Source organism: Leptidea sinapis, chromosome 14 (genome assembly GCF_905404315.1).
Source record: "Leptidea sinapis chromosome 14, ilLepSina1.1, whole genome shotgun sequence".
NCBI lineage: Eukaryota > Metazoa > Arthropoda > Insecta > Lepidoptera > Pieridae > Leptidea > Leptidea sinapis.
Window position 1 is genome coordinate 126,523 of NC_066278.1, and position 8,478 is coordinate 135,000.

At 45.6% G+C, this 8,478-nt stretch overlaps 1 long non-coding RNA gene across 2 annotated transcripts in view; it reads left to right on the forward strand.

Annotated features, from left to right (window-relative positions):
- Positions 1-586: 586 nt before the first annotated feature.
- LOC126968104 (uncharacterized) overlaps positions 587-8,478 on the forward strand; it is a 190,732-nt gene continuing 182,840 nt past the window's right edge. For both annotated transcript variants that reach the window (XR_007730135.1, XR_007730134.1), the window contains exon 1: positions 587-808. This is a non-coding gene — a long non-coding RNA (uncharacterized LOC126968104). The remainder of the gene's footprint in view (positions 809-8,478) is intronic.

Below are 8,478 nucleotides of genomic sequence, written 5' to 3' on the forward strand. Positions count from 1 at the left end.
TGTTACGTGTCTCTTCCGGGGGTAATACGTCACAACAGCCGACCAATCACAGCGCGTCATTTCATGGGGCGAGGGTATAAAAGAGCGGCTTCCGGCTCATTTGATTCAGTCTCGTGCCAGATTTTGGCGAGACAACACGTCCTGAGGATGCCTCGTGTAGAGGCGAAACACGTGTCGAATTGTTTTAGAGACAAATATTGGCGGAATTAACACTAAAGAAAACTTAAATAATTTGTATAACTGTAAAGTAGTAAATAAGAAAGTGTATTGTAGTTGGTAGTTTTAAGTAGGATAAAATGTAAAAAGTTTGTAATTGTAGAAAATAAAAGAAATATTAATAAAAAGAAATAAAAATTGAAAGAAGGGTTAGGTACACTGGTTAGGCCAGGAATAGCATTGGCAACCCACCGATGTATAGTATGAAAGTAGAGGAACGCAGAAAGATATAATATGTGGAATGAATGACGAACAGAGAAATTGATAATGAAAGAGTAGATCGTATTACAAAAGCTTCGACCCCCGCGTTGGAGGTATTAGAAAAAAAAAAAATCCTAACCTAACCTAACCTAACCTAACCCTAAGTTTAGCATGTGTGCGATTCATTGAGTTATGAATTCAAACAGACAAAACTGAAAGGCGCAACGAAAGTGAAGGCGCGCGCTTGTCGCGCGCTCAGGGAGGATGGAGCGTCGGTCGTCAAAAATCGATCTCTCGCACGTCCGAGGCGTCTCGTTTCCAATCATCGAATGAGGGCGCGCTCTGAGCACAGATGCTGGGACCCGAAAGATGGTGAACTATGCCTGGTCAGGTCGAAGTCAGGGGAAACCTTGATGGAGGACCGTAGCGATTCTAACGTGCAAATCGATCGTCGGGACTGGGTATAGGGGCGAAAGACTAAACGAACCATCTAGTAGCTGGTTCCGTCCGAAGTTTCCCTCAGGATAGCTGGCGTCGACTCGTAACAGTCTCATCCGGTAAAGCGAATGATTAGAGGCATTGGAGCCGAAACGACCTCAACCTATTCTCAAACTTTAAATGGGTGAGAACTCCGGCTTACTCGAACGATGCAGCCGGAGATCTGCCGAAGACGGTGCCAAGTGGGCCAATTTTGGTGAGCAGAATTGGCGCTGTGGGATGAACGAAACGTAGTGTTAAGGCGCCTAAAAAACGCTCATAGGACACCTTGAAAGGCGTTGGTCGCTCATGACCGCAGGACGGTGGCCATTGAAGTCGGAATCCGCTAAGGAGTGTGCAACGACTCACCTGCCGAAGCGACCAGCCCTGAAAATGGATGGCGCTGAAGCGTTTTGCCTATACACTACCGTTACCGGCAATCGGCGCGTGCGTGTCAAAGCGCACGCTTATTATGCCGTAACGAGTAGGACGTGCGCGGCGGAGTGCGCAGAAGGGTCTGGGCGTAAGCCCGCCTGGAGCCTCCGTCGGTGCAGATCTTGGTGGTAGTAGCAAATACTCCAGCGAGGCCCTGGAGGACTGACGTGGAGAAGGGTTTCGCGTGAACAGTAGTTGCTCGCGAGTCAGTCGATCCTAAGCTCAAGGAGAGATCTTATGTCGATGCGGCATAAGGCATTGGGTAGCATAAGTGAGAGATCGTTCGCGGTCGTCGCTGAAAAACCACTACTTTCATTGTGTTCAGTGTTTCTGTCCTCGCTGAGCTGGCCTTAGGACACCTGCGTTATTCTTTGACAGATGTACCGCCCCAGTCAAACTCCCCGCCTGGCAGTGTCCTCGAACCGGATCACGCGGGAGTTGTACGGCGACGAGCGTTGCCGCCACGTCGCCACTCTGCACGCTTGGAACGAAACACCGTACGCCCGCCGATATTATCGACCGCGCACCGCTTCTGCCCAACCGGACATTTGGTTCATGCACTCGGCCGAGCGGCCGGTGGTGCGAAGCTAACATCCGCGGGATTATGCCTGAACGCCTCTAAGGCCGAAGCCAGCCTAGCCGAATCCGGCAAGGATATACTCACTGCGGAGCCCCGAGTGTCGGGAGGCTCTAAACAATGTGACTTTACTAGTCGCGTTTTATTCGTAAGACGCGACGTCGAAGCCCATTTGGAACGCGACGAACGGTGCGAGCGGTATTAACACGAGCACCACGGCGTCGAAGTTTCGAATTTACCTCAGTTCGATGTCGGGGCTCGGAATAGTCTGTAGACGACTTACGTTCCTGGCGGGGTGTTGTGCTCGGTAGAGCAGCGTCGTGCTGCGATCTATTGAGACTCAGCCCTACGCCAGGTGATTCGTCCGAGGACGCATCGTCGCCAAGCAGATTTGTGTGTGTGCAAACGAACAACAGCCAACATAATATTATAATAACATAATAATATAATATTATCATGATATTTCGTCGTGACGGACGGGAATCAGGGTTCGATTCCGGAGAGGGAGACTGAGAAACGGCTACCACATCCAAGGAAGGCAGCAGGCGCGCAAATTACCCACTCCCGGCACGGGGAGGTAGTGACGAAAAATAACGATACGGGACTCTTACGAGGCCTCGTAATCGGAATGAGTACACTTTAAATATTTTAACGAGGAACAATTGGAGGGCAAGTCTGGTGCCAGCAGCCGCGGTAATTCCAGCTACAATAGCGTATACTAAAATTGTTGCGGTTAAAAAGCTCGTAGTTGCATTTGTGCGCCGCGCTGTCGGTGCATCGCATCCGCGGTGATACTGACACGTCTGCGGAGCATATCGTCGGTGAGCCGGCGGTAAAACGCCGGTTCAATATCAAAATCCTATCGCAGTGCTCTTCAGTGAATGTCGAGTTGGGCCGACAATTTTACTTTGAACAAATAAGAGTGCTCAAAGCGGGCTCAAAATGCCGCTTGAATATTTCGTGCATGGAATAATAGAATATGATCTCGGTTCTATTTTGTTGGTTTGCAGAACTCCGAGGTAATGATTAATAGGGATAACTGGGGGCATTCGTATTGCGACGTTAGAGGTGAAATTCTTGGATCGTCGCAAGACGAACATCAGCGAAAGCATTTGCCAAAGGTGTTTTCATCAATCAAGAACGAAAGTTAGAGGTTCGAAGGCGATTAGATACCGCCCTAGTTCTAACCGTAACTGTGATAATTAAGTAGTTTAGAATATTGACACGGCTATCACCCTATTGGGAATAGACCCTAGGATAAGTTATTTAGTGACCTATCTTTAACTCTTTTTGGAAATAGATTATAAGTTTAAGTCAAAGTGTAAATATTGTCTATTGACCAGCCAGCCTCTTATTGGACTGAGCATAATATATAACTATACAAATAAAAAGTATTTTTACATTATAATTATACCTCCGACTTAAACAACTTAGTTGATACTTTAAGTTAAATAAAAATTGACACGTCTAACATTCTATTGGTGATAGACCTTAGCATAAGTATTAAAAATTGGCCAATCTATTACCTTTTTGGGGAAATAGATTATAGGGTTAAGTCAGGGTATAAATTGTGTCTAAAGACTAGGCAGTCTTATTGAACTGATAAAAATTAACAAAATCCTTTTAAGAAATTTATTTAAGAATTATAAATTATACCTCTGACTTAAACAAATAAGTTTTATATTTTACGAAAATAAAGTTAGACACGGCTATCACCCTATTGGGGATAGACCCTAGTATAAGTTTTACAACCCTGGACTAATTTAACACCTTTTTGGGGATAAATTATAGGTTTCAGTTAAGACATTGTTATACTCTTTTAATTACTTGACGAACCCTAGTCGAGAATTCGCATATAATAGACAAAAGCCTTACAGTAAACATCACAAAATGATGCCGGGAATTCATACACCAGCGCAAACCCAATCAGAGAAGGAGCCGGAAAAACAGCCAGAGGATGTACAAATGAAGGCTGCAGCTCCAGGTATTAGATATACTATTGACAAGTGGGAGCAAGTTTCAAGTATAAGCCCCAAACAGAAAGAAAATACTACTGCTACAGTAAGCAATAAGGGGGCATCTCCGGTACCACCAGTAAAGAAAGAATCGAGGGAAAGGGAAGCCAAAAACTGCTTGTTAAAGGCAATGGCCCACCTTGGGGAGTCACGAAATATTAAGAACGAAATCAAAACTGGGGTATCCACGGCGATAAAACGCCTCTATCAACTAGTAAGAGAGGCCGAAGAGGAACTTAAAAACAAAAACCCACAAGGAGCTGAAGATACGAGGAAGACAAAGGTTGACTTCTACAAATCCAATAATACAAAGATGAGAATATCAAATAAAAAGATTGGAAGAAGAGAACATCAAACTGGAAGAATGCAGATTGAACATACTAAATCTGGCAGAGACAAAAGAGGACAGGGTACTGGCTGAGCTTAAGAAGGAACTGGGCAAACAAGCCATTAGGGAAGTAGAGAGAGAGCAAAGAATGGAAGCAAAGATAAAAACGTATGCGGAAGCAGCCGCAGCAAGGGAAGAGCGGAACCAGGACCCAATTAAAAAGGCGGAGGGCACGGGAAAAAGTAAACCCACGCTGCACTCTGTCGTGGTGGAGCCTAAAGACGTAAGCGACACGGCAGATATAACAATACAGCACATAAGAACCGTGCTCAAAGCAAAGGAAGAGGGAGTGCAAATAGACAAGATAAGGAAAGCAAGAGATGGGAAGGTAGTTGTAGGTTGTAGAACAGAGGAGGGGAGAAGAAAATTAAAAGAAAGACTAGAGCAAGGTGATGACCACCTAATGGTAAGGGAGGTCGCAAATAAAAATCCCCTCATAAAAATAAAAAACCTGCTAAACTACAACACGCTTGAGGACATAATAAAAGCACTCAGGAACCAAAACAAAAACGTGACCGCACAACTTACGCAACAAGACTGGGCAATAATAGAAAGGTACAGAAGGAAGGTGAGAAATCCGCACGAGTGCCACGTGATCCTGCAAGTAACGCCAAAAATGTGGCTAGCATTAACAACAGTTGGAAGGATCCATGTGGACTTACAAAGAGTGTAGGTCGAGGACCAATCCCCTCTAGTCTAATGTACAATGTGCCTTGGCTACGGACACAGCCGCAAGCAATGCCAACGAGAAACGGAAGTGTGCAGCCACTGTGGAGGTTCACACTTGAGGTCAGAATGCCAGAGTTGGAAGAGCGGAAAGCCTCCAAAGTGTGTAAACTGCAAGGAGTCAGGCGACAAAACGCGGAACATGGAGCCTTCAGCGATAATTGTCCGACACGTCGCGGCTGGGACAGAGCAGCAAGGCTCAGTTACGCGTACTGTTAAGCCAAAGTCCAAAATAAGAAAAATGGCTTTCTCTTGGCGCAGGCGAACCTTCAAAGAAAGAGAAACGCCACCCAAGAGTTCATAAAAGAGGCGAGTAGTAGAGGGATAAATGTAGGACTACTACAAGAACCTTACACGAGGGGCTAAAGGACCAGGAAACCAGTAAAGGCGGCCATAATTGTTTTCGACGAACAAATAGAGGTCTCACAAAATCAGACACTGAATACGGAGAACATAGTGGTTGCCATCCTGAAAACTGACAAGTGGGAAATAGCGATAGTCTCCGTATACCTTGAAGGCGATGAACCCATTGAACCACACCTCGAACATCTGAAAAGCATCACGAGACAAATAAAGACCAAGATGGTTTTAGTAGGAGGGGACGTGAGTGCTTGGAGTGATTGGTGGGGAAGCCGATCGGAGGACAGTCGAGGAGCAGAACTAAGAGGCTTCCTCGATGAAGAGGAGTTAAGCATTTTAAATTGTGGAAACACGCCTACATTCGACACCGTGCGAGGGGGACGAAGATATACAAGCATAGTTGACATCACCGTATGCACAACCGCCCTCCTCGGCAAGGTGAAAGAGTGGCGTGTTGATGAAGAAATGACGAGCTCAGACCATAATACCATTCTAGTTAAGATAGATCTGGAAAAATCCGCATTGCAAGTCCTGCCCAAAACCACTCGCAAATACAAAACGAACAAAGCCAAATGGATGGACTTTAAGACCGAGCTTAAAAAGAATATGGAAGAGAATGTACTAACGGAGAGCGCTATAAATCAAATAAACAGCAAAGCTGGAGTAGACGAAGTAGTAAAAAGATTCACGGATGCCATTGCCAAAGCCGCCCATAACACCATTCCTCGAATAAATGTTAGAAAGAAAAATTTAAGCCCACCTTGGTGGAGTGAAATAATTGAAAGTTTAAAGAAGGAAATGACAAGAAAGAAGAGAAGAATCTCGTACGCAGCCCCGAGGAGACGGGAATTTGTGATACGGGAATACCTCGAAGCTAAGCAGATCTACGAAGAGGAAATAGAGAAAACACAGACCGAAGGTTGGAAAAAGCTTTGTAGCAAAAAAGGCGAGAGTGTATGGGACAGGGTATACAGGATTATAAAGAAGTCAGAGAGGACTAGGGAAGATGTGACACTAGTAGAAAAAGGCATAGCGCTAAGCGCCGAAGAATCAGTGCAGCTACTGGCTCACAATTTCTTCCCGCCAGATAATATCGAGGTCGATAATGAAATCCACCGAAATATTACAATAAAGGCCCAGGAAAAGTCCAGTAGCTCACGCGATAACGATAATGAAGTGCCCTTCACAAAGGCGGAGCTCATTAGCGTAGCGCGAAGCTTTAATCCGAAGAAAGCTCCGGGAGCCGACGGACTCACAGCTGATATCTGCTATGCAGCAATCATGGTGAACCCGGAAGGCCTTCTGCCGGTAATGGGGAAGGTACTGGAGAAGACTGTTATAAACAGAATAAGACATCATATACTCCCCAAACTGAGTAGGAGGCATTACGGTTTCGTTCCGGGCAAGAGCACGGAGGATGCTCTCTTCGATATCATAAGCTACATAAAGGAACGCATCTGTAGCAAGGAGATCGTTCTGATGGTGTCGTTGGATATCGAGGGGGCATTCGACAACGCATGGTGGCCGGCAATCAAGTACCAATTAGCACAAAAAGGATGCCCTGAGAACATAAGAAAAATAGTGGAGGACTATTTTACGGAGAGGAAAGTGGTGGTACGCTACGGAAACAAAGAGCACACACGAAAACCTGAGAAAGGGTGTGTACAAGGCTCGATTAGTGGCCCCACTTTCTGGAACATCTTATTGGACCCACTGTTAGTACAATTAGAAGAGGAAGGGGTATATGTGCAAGCTTTTGCAGACGATATAGTGTTGGTGTTCACGGGAAGTGACACACACTTAATCGAAAACAGAGCGAATGTAGCCCTCTAACAAGTAAGGCAATGCAGTGCCATGAATAAACTCAACTTCGCGCCACAGAAAACCAACGCGATGGTCCTGACGCGAAGGAGGAACTTTGACACCCCAAGGATCAGCATGGGAGGCACTAGTATAAGCCTGGTTAAAGATATTAAACTATTGGGTTTAACCATAGATGAGGGACTTACGTTTAATAAGCATGCACAAATAGTCACAAAAAAGGCGGCAGATATATATAAAAAAGTGGCAAAAATGGCAAAGTTAGATTGGGGAATGAATGGCGATACGATAAATGAAATATACTGCGCAGTAATCGAGCCAATCGTAACTTACGCCTCAGCAGCCTGGGCTGCGGCAGCCAAAAAGTTATGCATAAGGAAAAAGCTCGATGGTATCCAAGGAACGTTTGCGCAGAAAATAGCAAAGACATACCGGACAGCTTCGCTAAAATCCGCGACGCTATTGGCGGGAATACTGCCCCTAGACCTAAGAATTCAAGAGAGTGCAGCTCTGTATGTAGCTAGGAGAAGGGGTTCATCCCCGTTTATACGCGAAGGAGACTGGATTGAGCGAGCTGTGCCTGTTATTAACATGCCACACCCCGCGAAAAGACCGGAGATCACATACAGTATCGTAAATGAGCCAGCTAAGCTAGGAAAATCAAACTCGGTGAGTATTTATACTGATGGAAGTAAGACCGTACAAGGTGTAGGAGCCGCATGGTCCAAATGGAGCGAAGGGAAGGAAGTCAAATACAAGAAAATAATATTGGCGCCTTACTGCACTGTCTACCAGGCGGAGCTTGCAGCTCTGTACAGTGCAGTAAGAGAGGCAAGTAACCAACAAGATAAGGTAAATATTTACAGTGACTCTGAATCTTCCCTAGCGGCGATCGCCAGTGAACGCTCTCTTAATCCACAGGTAGTTGAGATCCGCAGACATCTAGAAGAGTGCCGCAGCAGAGGCCAAAACATACAACTCTTCTGGGTGAAAGCGCACGTCGGCACAGTGGGGAATGAGAGAGCGGATGAACTAGCTAGGAACGCTGCAGAAATCTCCAAGATTAGGGCGACCTACACGGACTATCCCCTATCATATATTAAAAGAAATATAAGAGATGAGACTGTGCGAGAATGGGGGAAAAGGTATGAAGAGGGTGATACAGGTAGGATAACGAAGATCTTTATTAAAAATGTTAAGGACGCACACACATTACTCAAACTAGGGAGGTTCAGTCCGGAGATGGCGCAGGTCCTAACAGG